This window comes from Delphinapterus leucas, chromosome 2 (assembly GCF_059928025.1).
Source record: "Delphinapterus leucas isolate spDelLeu-1000000601 "Yukka" chromosome 2, BTC_Dleu_Yukka2, whole genome shotgun sequence".
Classification (NCBI taxonomy): Eukaryota; Metazoa; Chordata; class Mammalia; order Artiodactyla; family Monodontidae; genus Delphinapterus; species Delphinapterus leucas.
Genome location: NC_143130.1, coordinates 150,225,852 through 150,247,113, shown reverse-complemented (window position 1 = coordinate 150,247,113; position 21,262 = coordinate 150,225,852). Strand labels below are relative to the sequence as shown.

At 46.3% G+C, this 21,262-nt stretch overlaps 1 protein-coding gene across 5 annotated transcripts in view; it reads right to left on the bottom strand.

Moving 5' to 3' along the window:
- The window catches only part of TTC9 (tetratricopeptide repeat domain 9), a 56,214-nt gene that overhangs the window by 28,647 nt on the left and 6,305 nt on the right, over positions 1 to 21,262 (bottom strand). The gene's annotated exons all lie outside the window — the stretch shown is intronic.

Sequence of the window (21,262 nt, the reverse complement as noted above, 5' to 3'; positions counted from 1 at the left end):
CTTCTTTGGAAATAGGGTCTTTACAAAGGTAATCAAGTTAAAAAGAGGTCATTAGAGTGGGTTCTAATCCAATCTTACCAGTGTCCTTATAAAAAGGGTACAATAGACTGAATGTTTTTGTCCCCCCGAACATTCACATGTTGAAAACTAATTCCCAGAGTGACGGTATTTGGAGGTGAGGTCTTTGGGAGGTGACTAGGTATTGAGGGTGGGGCCCTTATGACTGGGATTAGTGCTCTTATAAAAGAGACCCCAGAGAGCTCCCTCACCCCTTCTGCTATGTGAGGACACAGTGAGACAGCAGCCATCTATGAACCAGGAAGTGGGCCCTCACCAGACACTGAATCTACGGTGTCTTGATCTTGGACTTCCCAGCCCCTAGAACTATGACAAATAAGTGGTTGTTGTTTGAGCCACCCACTGTGCAATACTTTTGTTACAGCAGCCCAAAGAGACTAAGACAAATGAGAAGTTTGGACACCAAGACAGACACACAGGAAAGACGATGTGAAGAGACACAGGGAAAAGATGGCCACCTACAAGCCAAGGAATGCCTGGGGCTACCTGAAGCTAGGAGAGAAGCACAGCTCTCGGAAGGAACCAACCCTACCAACACCTTGATCTTGGACTCCTAGCCTCCAGAACCATAAGACAGAACATATCTATTGTTTAAGCCATCAATCTGTGACACTTTTGTTGTGGCTACTGTAGGGACAAGCCACAAGAGGCAATGACAATACTAACCTTGGCCAATATTTGTCAAATGCTTCCCTTGTGCCGGATGCTTGCTTCGTTGCTTTACTTGTCTCACCTGATAGAATCTTTGGGATACTATAACGAAGGTCCAAGTATTATTCCCATTTTACAGATGAGGAAGCTGAGGCCCAGAGAGGTTTAAGTAACTTCCCAAGGACACACAACATGAAAGAGGCAAGGCTGAGATTTAAATCAAAACTGTCCAGCTCCAGAGCCCAAGTTCCTTACTGAGCTGTTGAAGGGATTATATAAAACGATGGCACAGTATTTGACACAGGGCTTGGCACATAGTAAACACCCACACTGTTACTTCATGTAATTATAATTCTTTGCAGCCCCTGCAATCCTGTGGTGACCTCTGAATTTCCTCAAGTTCTCTTCCACACGTTTGTCTCTGCAGTCCCTGGGAGCAGGGGCCTCTGATGGGCTAGTGACCAGCCTTATACAGAGCACACCTCTGGGCATGAGAGACCTGGGGGTCCCAGGCAAGAGGAAGCTGAGACTGGCTGGTGCCTATGTGGGGCTCCTTCCTATTCCAGAGTCAGTTATCTCTGAGTAAACCGTCTCCCCCTTGAAGCTTTCTCTCACCAGCGATCAGTCACAGGGCCAGGGCTAGGGCGAGGGTGAGGAAGCTTGTACCCTTGAGTGAGCACCTCCTTACATACTGTGCCCTAGGGGCCTCACTTGCCTCACCCTAATCCCAGTCCTGCTGAGCTACCTCGGCCTCCATTCCATCCCTCAAGCATTCAGTAGGCGTTGACTAAAGGCAAAGAGGGGTGTCAAACACACTGGAGGAATTTTTTAAGAGGGGGTGGGGTGAGGTGGCGGAAGGGCACCTGTCTGCTTCTTCAAAGTGAATGAAAACAGACTTAGCAGGTCAAACTGTTGCTTCCTGCCAAGACCTGGCTGGTGGGACGTGGGACGTGGGAGGATGCTGATGCGCTGCTCCTTTGCACTCAGTTTTCTCCCACATTGGAAGAATCACCCTCGGGATAGAGTCAAGTCACTGATTTTAATCTTCAGGGGTCTACCGTCTGCTGTTTTGATTCCTTAAATAACTTCCCAGGGATGTGAACTGCTGATTAAAAGACCAGATCTTTCATCGGGCATTTTAGACAAAAAAAACCCAAAAAGACCCCAAACAAAAAACATCCTTTTGCAGGCTGAGTTGGCGCTATGACAACCAGGAAGTGGCAGAGAATCAGCCCAGATCTGGAAATTGACCCATCACGTTCCACTCGCTACAGGGCAGGAAGCCAAACAAGCCGACAGAAGCAGCAGGCTGCTAACCCCGTGGGCATGGGCACAGGTGGCTGTGGTCTCAGAGACACGCAGACCTGCTGGCACACTAGGGGTGCACCCGGTCGAGCTGACGCCACCAGCTCCCTGCCCTCTCTTCCCTCAGCTGTGGGGTGGAGACCCCCCTGCCCCCTTGCCCTACCCCGTTGCTGCTGGAGTTTGCCTTGGTGCTTTCACAGCTCTGCGGACAGGGAGGGCTTCTGTCACGAGGTTCCCGCCTGGGAACCTCACTGGCTGCCACCTGTGTGAGACTTGGCTCCAACAGCTGCCCCCAGAACTGAAGGGTTTCCTGTCCAAGCTTCCACAGGCCATCTCGTGTCCTCTGTTCTCAGCTGAGAGCCCTCTTCCTGTCCAGCCCTCCATCCTCAGACACTTCTGTTTGCTGACCTGAGCAGTCTAGGAAATGGATCTTTGTTTGTTTTAAAAAACAGTTTTTGAATGTCTAAAACTGGGGTGGGGGGGGAAGCAAAAAGGCCTGAAAACGGGAAAGTCCTCCTGCTAACACACCATCCCCCCACCTTGGGCAAAAGAAGGATAGCAGTCGATTTCCAGGACTCATTCAGTGAAAATGTCTGGAATTCCCCTGCAGATCTGGTGTGAACTGTGAGACCTGGTTGTGGACCCGGGTTCAGACCGCAGGGGAGGTGGGGCCCGGCAGGTTACAGGGTGTGGAGGCCCTATTGGCACCAGAAGCAGAGCCCAGGGAGATGGAGAAATCTGGAGTTAGCTCGGGTCCAGATGGGCTGCCTTCCCAAAAGTCTGCACCGAGAGGGGGAATCCAGATAAGAAACAAGGGGTGGCAGGCCAGAGCTCTTAAGAAGGCCCAGGGTGGAGGAGGCAAGAGACAGTCTGGGCTGCACTCAGCCCTACCTGCAGGTGATTTTTAGGTACCTCTCTTGTTTGGGTGGGGAGTTATCTGGGGTACATATAACAAGCCCATGGGATAAGTAAAATGGGATATCTGTAGGCACATTTTAGAGTTGAAGAAGTCAAGAAGGAGAGGTTGACCGGCAGTCTCTTGATGTCTCTTCCACGTTTCTCTGCCTGCTACCCAGGGCCTGGGGGCTGCAGGAGACCCTGAGACTAGGTCATTTTGTCCCATTGCCCTTTCTTCCTCTCTGTCGTTAATCCCTTACCTTGTGTCAGAGGATACCTTACCTTACCTCAGTACCTTACATATACTATGTCTTTTCATCTTCACAGCAAATCTATGAAACAGGTTCTCCGTTATGCTTCTTTTACTGATGACGAAACCCAGTTCCAGAGAAAGTAAGTAACCTGCTGGAGGTCACTCAACTAGGAGGTGGCAGAATTACGATATCCTCCCACTTCTGCCTGGCTCCCAAGACTGTGCTCTTGCCCATGGGTACCTGTGGGTCTACATGTGAAGCCTTTAGAAACCACATCACCCCTCGTAAGAGACAGGGCACCTGTGTAAACAGCCTTCCTTTGTGTCCCAGGGTCAACAAAACAAAAACTAACTGCACAGAGCACTGTACAGGGCACCGGGATGAGGTGGTGAACCAAACGCCCTGCCCCGTCCTGGAGCTGACGGACTGTTGGGGAGGGCAGACGGTGCATTATCTCAAATACCCGCGTGTGCCAAGAGCTGTGAAGGAGAAGTGATGAGTGGGAGCCTGCTGAGGGGGGAGGGCCCTAAACCAAGATCAAGTATCATGGGAGGCTTCTTGGAAGAAGCGGTGTTTAAGCTGGGTTCCAAAGGTTGTGTGTTTCTCAACCTCAGCACCATAAATATTTCAAGCTGGGTAATTGTTTGCTAGGGGGGATGTCCTGTGCATTGTAGGATGTCTAGCAACATCCTTGCGTTCTACGCACTAGGTGCCAATTGTGACAAGCAAAACAATGTCTCCAGATATCGCCAAATGTCCCCTGGTGGGGGGCGGGGGGAATCATGCTTGTGTGAGAACAGTTGATGTAGGTGGAAAGGAGAAAAAGCTTTCTATGTGGGGGGGGGGGAGGGAAGGATGGAGGAAGGAAGGAAGAAGGAAAGAAAGAAAGAAAGAGAAAGGAGGAAGGAAGGAAGGAAGATAGAAAGAAAGAGAGATTATGGCTTATTTGAGGAGGTTTGAGTAGCCAAGCCCAGCTGGAGCAGAATAACTGAAGGGAAGGGTAAAAGGGAATAAAGCTAGAGAGGCAAGATGAAACCAGGACACACAGACCCTTCTGTTTCATGTCGAGGATCTGGGACTTTATTCTTAGGGCAAGAGTGGATTTGGATGATAAAATAATGGTGACTCGGTTGACTCAAGCTGAGGCAGAAAGGCAGGAGAAAGGGATTCATTCAAGCGGCACCCAGGAGTCAGAACTGACTAGCATTAGGGAACCCCTGGAATATGTCCCCTCTGCTGTTACACTCACGTGCTTAGATCCCATCATCCCGGGAGATCCTAGATTGCCATTTTGGATCCACTGATGATCCACAAGTTTTCTTCCACATTGTAGCAACCTGGTCTCCGTTTGAAATAAGGTCTAAAATACGAGTCTCTGTGCTCTACTATACGGCACAGATCACTATTCTAAAGAGTACTGGGCTGGGAATCAGAAGAGCTGGATCCTCGTCCCACCTTTGCCACTAGCCAACATTAGGAAAATCACTTTCCCTTTCGGGGCCTCAGTAAAAACGAGGGGCCCACACTTCATTGAGTAATCTCTACCATACCTAACAGCCTGTGAATATAAATGTTTGCCACTTAATAGAAGGATGAAATTGTTTCACTGGTTCCTCTTCAAAAGGACTTCTGTTCTCTTACTTTTGGTAAAAGGCATCTTCTACTGCAGACGACAATCAGAAATGGCGGGGGGGCAGCGATTGAAGGGCTTGTCTAAGACAGTCCTGCCATGTGGAGATTTGTTCTGGCACAGAGACTGGATTCTGTTCGGATGTGGTCTTCCCAAGCCAAGGCTCTGGGGCAGGATCTTCCCTGCAGGGCCTAAGCACCGCCGCTGTTGGCCAGTCCCAGCTTAGGAGACAGTGGACTTGGGAAGGCAGGCCTCAGGCTAGATGGAAAGGGAGCTTGTTCTTGTCCATGGCCTTGGCTCTGAGTATATATTTGGCTTCCAAGATGCAGTCATTAAGCAGCAGATGCCCGGTGGGGAGTCCAAAGTAGACATGTGGAGATGGGCCCCGGCTCCCAGACCACCATATCTAGAAGCTCTTTTCAGAGAAATATTATGAACTTTCTGGTCTCTGGGTCTTCTGACAAGTTTGAATAAATGCTGCATCCTGGAATCAACCAAGCTGTGGAGAATTAGGACAAGCTTCCATTCATACTTGGAAAGGAGCGCTAGAAGGGAAACTGCCTTCCCTGAGCCTACCATGGTGGCAGCAGTAGTGGCCAGTGCAACTTACAAGAGAAAGGTAAATTTGGAGGACAAAATTGGGGCGGTAAGTCCTCAATCGCTCCTCCCATGTGGAGATTCCTCTTCCATTGCCAACCTTGGGTGGTTAGGGTATGATTTTATGGAAAGAGCTTGGCAGGCTTTCTTAGCTCCGCAGAGGACTCTTCAGTAGGAGAAAGAGAATCAGAAACTTAAACAGCCCCAAGCACTCACACACAGAGACAGAGGAAATCATAAGTTTGATGTTCCCCAAGGCAACCACACTGAGACCTCAGGCTAAAACACGTCAGGCTCTCCTGGCTCTGCCACCTGTTTTGTTTCTGTTTTTCCTGGTGCATGCAGGGCATGGTGACAGCCCGGGCAAAACGCCTCTTGTTGGCATGAGATGAAAGGAAACTGGATGGGGGAAGGAAGGCCAAGTTCATGTAGCCATTGGTTTTCTTCTGACAGCCGATTCACTACCATTTGCCCTTACCTGCTGGACGGGAGGGAAGCATGGGCTGGATGGGAGGGAAGGAGAGACCCATCTGGGGCCAGGGGTGAGGAGGGGGAACCTGCTTCATGAGGCTGCTCCCTGTTCTGAGGTGAATCGTGTCCTCCCAAAAAGGTATGTTGGAGTCCTAATCTTCAACACCTCAGAATGTGATCCCATATGGACAGAGGGTCTTCATAGGGGTGATCAAGTCAAAATGAGGTCAGTAGGGTGGACCCTAATTCAGTATGACTGGTGTCCGTATAAAAAGGAGAAATTTGGACACAGAGTCAGACACACACAGAAAAGACGATGTGAAGAGACACGGGGAGAAGATGGCCACCTACAAGCCAAGGAATGCCAGAGGCTACCAGAAGCTAGGAGAGAGGCCTGGAACAGATTCTCCCTCACATCTCTCAGAAGGAACCAACCCTACCAACACCTTCATCTTGGGCTCCTAACCTCCAGAACTGTGAGACAGTGTTTCTCTGTTATTTTAAGCCACGCAGTTTGTGGTGCTTTATGATGGTGGCCTTAGGAAACGAATACACCTTGCTGGTCATTTCTTTGGGAAGTGGGCCCAGGAATTGGCTATTACGTTCCTGGGGGAAATTTTCCCAAACCAAATTAGTTGACCCATTTTCAAATTGATTTCAAGGGGCGTTGGCATAGGAGTCAAGTGGAAAGAGCTTGGATCAGGATAGAGGTGGCATTCAGGCTATTTAACAACTGGTATAGGTCCTAACCACACTGAATAGGCACATGGGATTGTGCTAGTTCTGGGGTGTTCTGGCTGCATCAGTGCTGGATCTGGAGATACGGTCCCAGGCTGGAATCCAAGCTCTGCCATGCACTAGCCCGGGCCCTTGGGCAGGTTACTTCATCTCCCTCGGTCTCCTTCTTCTCATGTGTTAAATGAAGATAATAATACCTATGTTGTAGAGACTCTTGTGATGATAAAATGAAGTAATTAATGTATGTTATATGCCCCACACAGCGCTGGGCACAAAAACTGATTCTCATAAATGCTAGTTCTTTAGGAAATCACTGGTCGAATGTGGTTTCCCCAGCAACGTGTTATGTTAACCAGAGGAAATTTCCATTTTGAATCCTACACACAGTGCAGGAAACTACAGCTTAATTTAAAGCCAATTTTCAAGAATAGGTCAGATATATTTTGGAGGGTAATTTAGAAGTTCTTTCTTTTTTTAGCATCTTGATTCTTTTTTTAAAAATTGAGGTAGGGACTTCCCTAGCAGTCCAGTGGTTAAGAATCTGCACTTCCACTGCAGGGGGCGCAGGTTCAATCCCTGGTCGGGGAACTAAGATCCTGCATGCTATGTGGTGTGGCCAAAGAAAAGAAAAAAAGAAAAAAAAAATTGAAAAATGGTTTTAAAAATTGAGGTAAAGTTGACATAACATGATGTTCGTTTCGGGTGTACAACATGGTGACTTGATGTTTGTATATACTGCAAGCTGACAGAGGGTCTTTCTGCGGCAGAGCAATGGGAATGTAGTATGTGCAGTGAAATGATGGGTATTTTTACTTATTAGGCTTCATATCCAGGACTGCTATGACCCACCCAATTTTACCTTTCCATAAAAGTACTGATTTTCCTCTCTTTGTACACGAATGCTTACACTCAGAGTTCTGAAAACAACTTTCTTTTCTTGATTTCTCTCTTTTTGTTTCTTTCTGGACATTTATGTTGCCTCTACATTTTAGATACTGAAGTAACTTTATGATAAATATACTCATGGAGGTTTTGTTTATGTTAAATATAACCTATAATCCCAGGGTTACAGTTAGTAGGTCAGTGTGTGTGACTGTCTGCGTGGCCTTTGCCACGTAACACACAGATCTTTCCCCTTGACAGTGGCTGTTTACTTAGAGCCTTGGGCCCTCCCAAACGCCTAGGAATCTTCATTTCAGAAATTATGTTTGGCTTGCTTTTATTTCACTGGGTTGTGGGGAGGGCAAAGAAGACAGCTGGAAGGAGATGGGCAAACCCCAGTTTGCACAAAGAGATGTCTACTTTCTAAGGGAGATGAAGAATTTAGGGGTAAGGCAGACCTGGGTTCTAATCCTGACTGCCCCTGGCCAGTTATGCGGCCTTAGAAAGTGACTGGCACTCTCTAAGACTCGTTTCCTCGTCTCTGAAATAAAGACAGCAACTCTATCGAACTCACCGGTCTGTTCTGAGGATGAAGTGAGAAAGTGCACCACAATGCTGGATGCAGCGCTGGGCCCACAGCAAATGCTCCGTGGACATGAGCTGATTCAGAGATCAGCAAAAATGCTCCACCCCCAAACCTGTGCAGCGAGGGCAGAGCCCATCCCCAATTTCTCATTTTTCCTTTCATGGTCTCGGATGTACATAAACTCACACTTGCCACAAATGTTTCCCACACCTAGGTTTGATGCTTGGTTTTACTTACCAGTTTTCCTTTCAGAAGTGTGCTCAAAGGTGTGTTTTCCTATCGGGGGTGGGTGGGTATATGCAGAGAACATGATAAAAGCAGCTTTGCAGCCAGAAAAGGGGGCTTAGGGAAAGAATGGAGTAGGGTTCTGGGACTATTTTCTTTTCACTTATAGATTAGACAGCCTCTGAGTCAACAGTTTGTTGTACCCTCCTCCCACCTATCTACATCCCTAAACTGCAGACATGAATGCTGCCTCCTGCCTGCTCTCAGCCCTTCTCTCATCACGAGTGGATGATTGGGTACCACCGCCGATATTTCACTGACAGCTTTTTGGATGGGGTGGCAGACAGACCCAAAGTTGCTGGGCTCCTCTGGAGTCCTAATAATTTGGGAAAGCTAGGAGCTCTAAAAGCCAGCTGTGGCAGGAAAATGAATAGGCCTTGTTCCTGACTCTATAGGGCATGAAAGAGCCTTCGAGAGAAGGCGGAAATATTTTTATGGAGAAGTTGCTGGCCAGTTTCAGTGCCTCTGAGTTAGTTGATACAAGACAATGTCCCCAGCACTAGCATTCACCTGGCATCCTTGGGTTAAGACAGCTCACCTCTCAGAGTTTCAGTTTTGAAGTGGGTAAAAATGAAGGTAATTATGGCTGCTCCCTACCTTGAAGGCTTGTGAGCGGGCTGAGAAAAGTCAGGGTTTCCCTGACATCTGATGAGAACCCCACAGTGTTTCTCATTAAATCATCCATGCTAACTGATCATCATTAGTTAACATGGAGATTCTGGAACTCTGTAATCCACATTTTTTTTCTTAAGTCTGTTTTTTTTTGGCTGAGCTGCACAGCATGTGGGATCTTAGTTCCCCGACCAGGGATCGAACCTGCGCTCCCTGCATTGGAAGCGTGGAGTCACATCCACCGGACCGCAAGGGAAGTCTCTGTAATCCACGTTTTTAAAAAGTCCCCAGTGAGCACCTGCAGGTGGGCCGTCTCACCTGAGCTAGTACTTTACATTCTACCATTTTCGATGTATGTTTCTTCAGGAACATCTATTGGTTAAACCATGAGAGCCCAGGATAACCATGGGAGGCCCCAGGATTACCCACAAGGGCAAACAGGTCCCAGAAAGCCATGCCCTAGAGCCAGGAAATCTGCACATGTAGGCAAACAGCTGTTCTCCGACAGTCAACATGTGACATTTTGGGTTCTTTCCTTCTTAGTGATTAGAGACTTCTGACTGGTGAATAGGAGCCCAGGCCAAGGAAATGAAGAAACAGGGTAGAACGCTGAGATGCTTCATGATGAGCTCAGGAGAATCTAGCCTTGCATCATAGGCAGTATTCATCTATCCTCCCAGAAGGGTAGTAAGAGTAAGAGCAGGTAACCTTGATCAAGCATGAATTGGCCAGGGAGTATTCTAAGCATTAACCCATTTAGTCTGGACAACAGCCTATGAGGTAGGTTCTAGTATTTTGCCCATTTTCTAGATGGGGAAACTAAGGCCCAAGGAAGTTCAGTCACTTGCCAAAGGTCACAAAGCTAATATGCATCAGGGCCGGGATTTGATTCTAAGCCGTCACCTGAGACCGTGATCTTAAGCATTACCCACAGTGCTGTCTTAGAATGTTCAACTGCCTATAATGAATTTTAATTCAGTTCCTTCATTAGACAGCTTTGAGGCTTGAGTTCTGCTTCTTGCCAGGTGCAACTGTGGGACTCTGTTGGTACCAAACTGTGCTCATTTTATTTGTATACTTTATCTGTATACATCTCATTTGGAAGCTTCCTATATAACTCTCCGGGACCCTCTACCCCTCTTATGTCTCTGCATTCAAAGACAAAAACAAACAAACAAAACCAAGTGCAAAGTTTCCACCAAGGCTTCTCTTTTGTAAGTCCTAAAACCACCTGCATCTCCAATTCCATTGAGAGTCGGCTGTGATCCTAATAGGGCTGACACGACACATCTCTGGTTTCTTCCTGAAACAACATCCGTCTTAGCTGCTGCTGGCCAGACTAACACCAACAGTATTATTTTTTAATTGAAATTTTTATTGAGATAATATTAGATTCACATACAGTTGTAAGAAATAATACAGAGATCCCTTGCACCCTTTATCCAGTTCCCCCAATGATAACATCTTATAAAACTATAGTATAATATATTGACTACCATATTGACACTGATACAATCTGCAGATCTTATTCAGGTTTTCCAGCTTCACTTGTACTCATTTGTGTGTGTGTGTGTGTGTGTTAATTCTATACCATTTATCACGTACGTGGTTTCCTGTGTCTACCCCCAAAGTTAAGTTACAGAACAGTTCCATCACAGGAGGGATCCTGTTGCCCTTTTATAACTACATCCACGTCTCTCCTGTATCCCCACCTCCTTTTTCACCCCTGACAACCACTAATCTGTTCTCCATTACTAAAATTTTGTCATTTCAAAGTGTTACATAAATGGAATCATATAGTATGAAGTTGTTGAGAATTAGCTTTTTTTTCACTTAGCATAATCTTGAGATAATCCCCTTGAGATGCATCCAAGCTGTTACAAGTATCAATAGTGCCTTCCTTTTCGTTGCTGAGTAGTATTCCATGGTATGGGCATACCAGAGTTTGTCTGACCATTCATCTGTTGAAGGACATCTGGGCCATTTCCAGTGTTTGGTTATTATGAATGATGCTGCTATGAAGGGTTGTGGACAGCATTCAGTCTCTCACCATTTAGTACGATGTTACCTTTAGTTTTTTTGGTAGATGCTCAAGATCAGGTAATTTCGCTCTATTTCTAACTTGCTGAGAAGTTACCATCTTTCTAATACCTGTGAATTATAGTACAACCCTCCCTAATGGTAACACTTTCACAGAACATGTAGGGTGGTCTTTTTCTAATGAGGCCAGGTCTACAGGTACAGTCATCAAGTGGGCCCTTTTGTTTCCCAATGAATAAAATCATTTTTCACAGCCATAGACTCAGCTCATGCCCATCATGGCAGCTATCTATGACACATACCTTCTTTGCTTTCCAGACAAGCATCTGTAGGGCATCTGTAAACCCTCACACAGCAAAACTACATCATACTGGTTTACACATATTGTATGCTCAGTAAGTAGCAATACCAAACATTTATATAGCGTTTCATGACTCACTTGACCTTGACAGGTGCTCTGGGAAAATAGGTCTTATTAGTCCTGCTTCCAAGAGCTGAGGCTTAAAGAAGTTAAGTGATTTGCTAAGGCCATTTGAGTTTTAGGGAAAGAGCCAGGACTGTCTAAGCCCAAGCCCACATTGGTTCCCCTCCAGCAGAGCTGGTGGGTAAAGAGACCTGGACTCACTGATCCCTGAAGGTCTTTTCCAAGTCTAAGGCACTGGGAAGCTATGACAACTTCCTGCTGACTCAGGAAGCCAGCACCCTTCAAGTGGCAGTATCTTCATTCACATCATTCTTGCCCTGCCTGGCGCCTACATAGAGTTCCCATCACTGCTGATGCTGTTCCCATGGCCAGGGATCGTCTGCCTTTATCTCATGGGCTAAATCTCCTCTGACTCCATTCACATTAATTTCTGACCTTCTGTTTTTCCAATCTAGCAATGCTTACACTGGATTCAAATAAACATTGCGAAGTGTTTCTTTTGTTTTGTTTTAGCAACATTATTCTTGGAGGTCTCTTTACACCATTCCCAAGCTGCCCTTTGTTTCCCGCCCTTCGAATTCTTCACATGGATGTCCCCAGCATTCAAGGGCTGCTGCATCCCTCTCACCACCACCACACAATCCTGGGTACAGGCTCTTCGTAAACTTATTCGATGAGGATTCATTCATCACGGCCTGTGCCGGGGCTTTGTAAGGAAATGGAGAGCATTCAAAAGATACTGATATCTTCAAGGAGTTTATATTCTTCTTATTCACCCTCTGTTGGCCACTACTTGGCTGTGAAAGTGGCATTTGAAAGAGCTCAAGTGAAAAACCAGTCTAAAACTCTTATAAGCTAAAAGCTTATGTTGACAGTCCTTTAAGGGATATCGAAATCTGCTCAAGAGAGTGGTAATGCCAAAGCCTGAGGTCAGCTCAGCCTTTTGGTGCCTGTCACATGCTCCTGTTCATGAGGGAAGGAGCAGACTTGGGTGCTACAGCAGCATACTTACAAGTTACCCCATCCACGGCCCCCAACTCTTATCGACTTCATTGCGGTATATACAGAGAGAGAAGTGGAGTAGTAGGAAGAAGGTAGGACAGCATTACTGTTTGTCTTCATTAACACCCTTTCTTGGGTTAGAAGTGGGACTTTGGAAGGGCCAGTTGGGCCATCTGGAATATGACAATGAGTATATACCCAGAAACATTCAGAAGAAACCCATTGCCTGATAGTATCTTTACCTTGTTAGCTCTGGCCAAGGACACATGTCATGCCCATTGGCAGGAATTCTGAGCCAGGATGGGGGAAAATCTCAGAAGCCAAAATGCCATCTTGTTCTCTTTTTAGACTTTAAAAAATACCTCTCCTGTTCTGATCACCTCTCCCTCCATCCTTCTGTGACCCCAGCAACACCTCTCCTGTTCCTATTGCCTGTCCTGCCATCTTTCCATGCCAACAGGGCAAATACCACGTAACCAGATATGTTTGGGGATAAGTTAGTTAACAGGCACCCGTGTAGCAGAAAGAGCACCTTTGTGGCCTCTCTGTGGCAGCACTGTGTGTATCGGCAAAGTATTGGAAATAAAGATCCATCAGTAGGAGACTGGTTAAATAAATAACAGGGCCATTGGCATAATGGAACACGACACGGACATTAAATCACGCTGTAGAAAAATAATGACACTGAAAAATGTTTTTAGTGTAAAATATTGGTGGAAAAAGTTGTGCATGTTTGTGCAGTACAACCTGAATCTTGTGAAAAATAAATGTGTGTGTGTGTGTGTGTGTGTGTGTGTGTGTGTATCAGGGTGAAGAATGTGTAATGACAGGCATCAGAGTTCCTCTTAGGGAAGAAATTATCTTTTTTTAGAAGACCCTCATCAACTGTGATTTTATTAAAAAAAAAAAAAGATCACCTCTGCCCATTGTGTCTTCAAAGAGAGCAGTGGGGGAACCTGGGAGGAGAGATGCAGGAAAGGCTTCTGAAGGGTTTACTGAGCAGAAAGCACTGGCTGTTCACGGAGCACCAATTTGGAGAGACCCAGGGTCATGGGAGGACTCCAGGCATAATGGCCGAGGCATGCCTGTAAGGCGGGATTAAAAGGAGGCTCCAGGGGACATGGCTGCTAGTGCTTTTATTCCCAGGACACCTGATCAAGCCAGGGGCTTTCCTCATCCGACATGAGGAAGGCAGCTCAGGAAACTGGCGCCAGCATAAGACACAAGAGAACAGGCAGAGCAGGCGTGAAGCTGCCAGCTTAGCAGCTTCTCCCTCTTGCAGGGGCCTTGCCTTCCTCCACAGCCTCCTTTCCCCAGAGCACCAGTCAACTTTCTTGCTTGTGAAGCTCCCCGGGGAACCCAGCTGATCACAGCATATATCTACTCTTCCTGGAACATCCTTGCTCTCTGCTCTCAGACTCTGAACTGGTCTAACTTGTGAGAGAATCCGAAGTTCTTTCCCTACTAGTTCAGTTCAAAGAACGGGTCAGAGAATCCTGGGGCAGAGGATGGAAAGTGGCAGAGAACAGACACCGTCTAACTGAGGCTTATTCGCTTGCACAACCTCAGGCCAGAGACATGTCTGCCTAGAACCCAGCAGTTTCTCATTTATTTATTTACTTATTTATTGTTCGCTGTGTTGGGTCTTCGTTGCTGCACACGGGCTTTGTCTACTTGCGGCAAGCGGAGGCTACACTTCATTGCAGTGCGCGGGCTTCTCATGGCGGTAGCTTCTCTTGTTGCGGAGCTCAGGCTCTAGGCGTGTGGGCTTCAGTAGTTGTGGCACGTGGGCTCAGTAGTTGCGGCGCACGGGCTTAGTTGCTCCGCGGCATGTGGGATCTTCCTGGACCAGGGCTCGAACCCATGTCCCCTACATTGGCAGGTGGTTTCTTAACCACTGCACCACCAGGGAAGTCCCAACTCAGCAGTTTCTAAGTGTTTTCTGGACCGCCTTATATCCTGAGAAGCTGGAAGCAGGCATAGACCTCAGGGCCCAAAGGTCCTTGGTTCTGCTGGAGCTCAGCTGCCCTTCAGAGGAAGCCTGATGGGTTACTTGTTCATCCAGCCCCGTGGGCCCAGGTAGGAAACATCCATACCAAAGACTGTTGGTTCACACCTTGCTTGCCTCCCCTGCACTTAAGAGCTGAAACTTGCTCTTAAGTGGCTACAGTGCAGGGGAGGCGAACAAGGTGTGACCCCTCTATTGCTCACTTGCTTCCCATATTCCCCCATAGCCTCCTTTGCTGAGTCCTTTCTCCTCCCCTCTTGCACGCTTTCCCGCCATAGTTCCTACCGGAGTAGGAGTTAGATTTACACATAGCCATCATCTATTTTTTTAAAAAATTTTATTTATTTATTTTGGAAATTTATTTATTTTTGGCTGTGTTGGGTCTTCATTGCTGCACACGGGCTTTCTCTAGTTGCGCCGAGCAGGGGCTACTCTTCATTGCAGTGTGCAGGCTTCTCATTGTGGTGGCCTCTCTTGTTGCAGAGCATAGGCTCTAGGTGCACAGGCTTCAGTAGTTGTGGCATGTAGGCTCAGTAGCTGTGGCCCACGAGCTTAGTTGCTCCGGCATGTGGGATCTTCCCGGACCAGGGATCGAACCCGTGTCCCCTGCATTGGCAGGCGGATTCCCAACCACTGCACCACCAGGGAAGTCCCCGTAGCCGTCATCTATTAAGCACCTGTTACGTGCCAGGCACTGTGCTAGGCATGCGTGCATGCATCCTTTAATTTCAATCACCATCACAATCCTGTTTGGTGCATACTACTACTCCCATGCTATAATGGAAACAGAAGCTTGTCAAGATTAGGACCATCCCAAGGTTAACGGAGGAGTCGATGGGAAGTCAGGAGTCAAACCCAGATCCTCTTACACTAAGTAAAGATCTTTTCCATCAGGCCACCTTGCCCTACAGGTTTTCTGTTCTCCCTTTCTTCCCTCCCATCTTCACTGGCACACACAGGAACACAGCCCTTCTCTCTCTCTCTAGGTATCAGGGAGAATTCCACACAAGTTCCAATGACCCAGTGGCACCTACAGCCTGAGGTTCAGGTCCATTCAAGAAAGGAGCTCAGTTCTGACTCAGCATGAGCAGTTGGCCTAGAATCACATCCCCCAAATCCTCAGATCTGGCCCAGACTCCTCAGGGCTCTCCAGTCTTGAGTCAATGGTGGCAACTCTCTGGGATGCTACAGCGTAGCCAGCAACTGTTCCCTGAAACTCTTGGCCCTGCCACTGCCAGTTCATTTCTTAAAAGCTTTTTTTTTTTTTTTTTTTTTCCCCTCCATCAGAACTTCCTGGCCTAATACAGCTAGTCTTACCAGATTTTTATGGTGAACGACTGCCTGCTTAGAATCAAAGTCTGAATTTTGGAATAATCTGAGAAGGTCTAGCAGCAGTAGGTAATCTCTGGTGCCATCAATTTAGATTCCAGGGCCCAGGCAATATTTTATAGAGGCTTCCAACCCCTACTCTGGTTTCTCTCTGAGACCCTCTGTCTGACTCTATCGTCCGGGGAGACTGTCATTTACTTTGGTTTACCCTCAGATTTGCAAGGTTACCTTGGAAATCTTAGTTGAGATCTTTATGCTTATTTGTCAGCACATATCAGTAAATGGGAACAAAAGAGAGCTTGTTTCCTGTTTCCTTCCTAAATCTGGTTGCTTCCAGAAAGAGAGGCTAGAAGGCGGGGGAGAGGGGAGCTAGAGGGTCTTCAAACTCCTAGACAGTTCAACACTTCTGAAAGGGGACTTGGAGGGCATCTGACCCAACACCAATTGTTTACATATGAGGAGGCTCAGAGTGATGCGACTTTTCCAAAGTCACGGAGCAAGTTGACAGCAGGCTCTAGATTAGAACCCTGTTCCCACAACCGCATGCCATGTTTTGAGGAGAACACAGTGGATTTGAGATTTGGGCTGTGAAGAGCCATGGCAAGTATCCAATACAGATCTGATGATTGAGTGAGCTTCCTTCTGGGTGCTGTGTCTGAGCTATCGATGGGCAGGACTTCCTAGACTCAGGGGCCAACAAGGATCTTGGACATGGACCACCCATACGGTCCCTTCCTCCACACCAGAGGCACATCACTAATGCTCAGGACCAGTTTGTATCACAAGCTCTGACCCAACTTTCTTCCCTGCCTCACCAGCAGATTCAAACCGTCACTCACGTGCTACTGAGTCCAAAGGGGCGTCCCCCTACTGTGGGGTACCATGCTGCCAGGATCCAGCCCTATGTGTGCATTGGGGTGGTGGGCACTGCAGAAAGGATAAGTCATATTATGGGAAACTAAGAGAAAGTCTGAGGCTCGGGATAAGTTTGCTTGACATCTTTGGTGTTACAGTCTGACAGGATTAGACAAGGCACAGATAATGTCCAGAACGGCATTAAAAATTATGTGTATGAGGTAGGTTTTCTTCGGGAATATAAAAGAAGAAAGCAAAACTACCCATAATCTTTCTACACAGATAATCTTGTCATCGTTTTTCGTAAAAAATAAAAGTAATAATGCATATACTTAGAAAAGTCATGCACTATAGAAAGATTTAGAATAAAAAGTTAAAAAAGGACATGGAGGAACCTTAAATGCATATGACTAAGTGAAAGAAGCCAGTCTGAAAAGGCTACACACTGTATAATTCCAACTATAGGACATTCTGGAAAAGGCAAACTATGGAGACAGTAAAAAGATCAGTGGTTGCCAAGGGTGGGGCGTAAGAGATAAAGAGGCAGAGCACAGAGGATTTTTAGGGCAGTGAAAGCACTCGGTATGGTACCACAGTGATAGGTACATGTCATTATACATTTGTCTAAACCCATAGAATGTACAACACAAGAGTGAACCCCGAAGTAAACTGTGGACTTTTGGTGATCATGACGTGTCAGCGTAGATTCACCAACTGTAACAAATGTACCACTCTGGTGGGGAGTGCTGATAACGGGGGAGGCTAGGCACGTATGGGTGCAGGGAGTATATGAGAAATCTCTGTCCCTTCCCCTCAATTTTGCTGTAAACCTTAAACTGCTCTAAAAACAATCAAGTCTTAATCTTTAAAAAAAAAAAAAAAAAGAAGTGAAAGTCTCTCCCCAATTTCTCTGCCCAGTCCCTATTCAAGCGACGTGAACAGCTTCACTTGCATAATTTCAGATAATCTTCTTGAAAGCAAGTATTGTTCTAGAGTATATGTTGATGCTAGTTTATATCTTTTTTTCTTTTTTCAAACACGAAGCAAATAAACACTGTTTTGCATTCTGCCTTTTCACGTAATAACAGATTTTGGAGACTGGTCTCTATCAGTCCACACGGAACTCTCCCATTCTGGGTAATGGCCACCCAGTTCAGAAAGAATGGAGAATTATTCTTTCCAGAGCTGGAAAGGACCTTTGAGATCCTGGACTCCAGCCCTCGGTTTTTAGACATCAGAAAACTACGGCCCAAGAGGTAAAATTCCTTGACCCAAGGCGGCTGGTGAGTTAGAGACAGAACTTGCTGTCCACGTCACTCTTTACCAAGTCACGCTTCCGCTGTGTCTTTGATGGGGACGTGTGAAGACTTTCAAAGAACGTCCCTCGCATTCTGCTCATCAGAAAGGCTTTTGTTTTACTGTATTAGCAAGTGCTTTTTTTGGTGGAGTGCGTGCATTTGGGGAGCAGTTTTTCTGTGTGCGTTTGAAACAAAATGGGAGAGTCAGCATCAATGGATATTTAATGCAGAAGCCACGCATCAAGAGAGTTTTCCTAGTAGGTACTACTCAAGTATCTCTTTTGTCTTAAAACTGTTAGAATTAAAGGTGGAAATTTCCTTCATTGGGCAGTTCCCACTTTTTTTTTTTTTTAATGTATTTATTTTTGGCTGCATTGGGTCTTCATTGCTGTGTGCGGGCTTTCTCTAGTTGTGGCAAGGGGGGGCTACTCTTCGTTGCGGTGCGCGGGCTTCTCATTGCGGTGGCTTCTCTTACTGCAGAGCATGGGCTCTAGGCGCACAGGCTTCAGTAGTTGTGGCACGCGGGCTCAGTAGTTGTGGCACGCGGGCTCTAGAGCGCAGGGTCAGTAGTTGTGGCGCACGGGCTTAGCTGCTCTGCGGCATGTGGGATCTTCCCGGACCAGGGCTCGAACCCGTGTCCCCTGCACTGGCAGGCGGATTCTTAACCACTGCGCCACCAGGGAAGCCCCAGTTCCCGCTTCTTATTTCTATTCTTTTTTTTGTTCTCCTAAATATCCCTGCCCACTTAAAAGGATAATTTATACTTCTAATACTTTGTAGTTTATAAAGTACATTCATACGTTATCATCTTGCTTTTCACCCTTATCTTGCGAGTCGGGCTGGCATGATTATACCCATTTAATATGTGAGGAAACTCAAGACCAGATTAAGTGCACATATGTAGCGAATGTGCCACCAGCTGTCACACGAGTCTCCCTTAGTTCCCGTCCCACTAGACACAGGGCCAACTGGTCTATTTACTGCTGGGTTTGGGGGAGGGGTTGTTTTTGTTTCTTGGGAGATGAGGTTTCGGCTCACAAAGTTAGAACTTATCAGCCAGTCATAAAAACACAAACTAAAAAATAAATACTACTTTACGGGATGTTAGGAGAGAAAATGTTCCATGCCACACAGAATAACACTGTGTCCGATCTCGTTTAGCACTTAAACCAGAGCATATTTTTAAATGATGGTATCGTCACTCTCGTGACATTAAAACTGACCAGGTCTGGAGTAATGCATCTGCACAAGTCCAGATGTTATTCTTCTAATGGGTCATTTCCCGTCATTGCATCCACAAACTGGTTCCTGAAAAGTAATGGCTGAAATGAATTCCTACTCTTACCACATCCACTTCAATTTCTCAAGACCTCTGAACTGGAATTCACACACTCCGGAGCAAAGGGGATAAAAACTAGGGGAGGTATGGGTGGGGCTTCTGTAAGCCTCCAGGCTCATTAGAAATTATGACTCATCAGATTCGCATTCCTCTCAGGTCACCTTCCTAGTGACAGAGAACCTGGTTACAGAGAGCAGGACAGTTTCCCCGTAACCACCCAGGATGGTCCTGGAATGGGAATCCTGATCACACAAGGCACAATCACGGGAAAAGGAATAACTTACAGAAGACAAGACTGGAGGATGGGCAAGCGAGTTGCCCTAAAAACGTCAAGGCTTTTCCTTGTTACAGTGATGAGATGTATTTTTTGTTGCTTCAAAAGATAGATAGAATATGGATGGATTGATAGAAATTTCAAGGAGGCAAATTTTAGTACCTAAGGATTCCACATACTACTGTGTGACCATGGGCAAGGGACTTAACTGCTCCAGCTTGAGTTTTCTTTCTCACAAAAGTATATAGGTATATATGTAAGTTCATGAAAGGCAGTGACCTTGTTCTTCATGTTTACTCCTGTGTTCCCAGCCCTCAAGGCCCAGCGTCTAGCACCTATTAGTTGCTCAATGAATATTAATGAAATGAATTAGTTGCTCAATGAATATTAATGAAATGATTGCATTTCTTGGATCCTTAATATGAGACAAATGCTGGGATAAGCATTTTCACTCCTTTCAAACACATTTATGGAACATCTACTGGGTGCCAGAAGCTGGGCTCATCACGGTAGTCTTTACTACCATTATTGTTACTGCTATTATTATTATAGTTGTTGTTTTGTGGTGGTGGTTATTAAATAAGTCACTATAGGTAGTGGTGAGTATCCCTATTTTTGGAAATGCCTAAGCTCACGCTGATAACAAGGTGGTAATGTTGACAAGGAAATTCACACACCTCTGTAAGGTATGGAGTCATAACCAAATCTGAAATCGTAATTCTGGTTTTCCATAACTCTCGAGCTAGCTAGTTAGCCCTTCCTTAGCACTTTTGTTCTTTTCCCACAGACACACTGTGGAAGGGAAACTTTGCTCCACAAGCTTCCTCTCTGTAAACGCTGTCTGTAATTTCAGTGCTGTTTTAAACTCCTTTTGGCTGAAAGAGAAGAGAAGGTCCACTTGGATATATTTCAACCCAGGATTCTTTTAGTTCAAGTCAGCTCTCCTTGGCACTACACATTCCCCTTCCTTTTTTTTTCTTTTTCTTTAATTGAAGTATAGTTGATTTACAAATGTTGTGTTAGTTTCAGGTGTACAACAAAGTGATTCAGTTTTATATATTTTATATATATATATATTATATATAATCTCATACTTTTTCAGATTCTTTTCCCTTATAGGTTATTACAAAATATTGAGTATAGCTCCTACATCCTGCTTCTTTTTAAAAAATCTTTGGGAACTGTTGGTTTTGAGTCCTACCAGACATGGCATCATTTCCTTGCTGATATGAAAATGTGTATGTATGTTTAAAAGGAAGATAATGAGCTTTACACTGCTTATGATCATTTCAAGGCCATATGAACACCATGAGGAAGACTGAACTCTTTTAATCTTCTGTCGTATTATCTTTGGCTTTTTTTTAAAGTTTGTTTTTGCTGCACCACGTGGCTTGTGGAATCTTAGTCCCCTGACCAGGGATCGAACCCAGGGCCCCGGCAGTGACAGCACCGAGCCTAGTCCTGGACTGCCAGGGAATTCCCCTATCTTTGGCTTTTTTTTTTTTTTTTTGCGGTACGCGGGCCTCTCACTGTTGCGGCCTCTCCCGTTGCGGAGCACAGGCTCCGGACACGCAGGCTCAGCGGCCATGGCTCATGGGCCCAGCCGCTCTGCGGCATGTGGAATCCTCCCAGACCGGGGCACGAACCCGTGTCCCCTGCATCGGCAGGCGGACGCCCAACCACTGCGCCCCCAGGGAAGCCCCTATC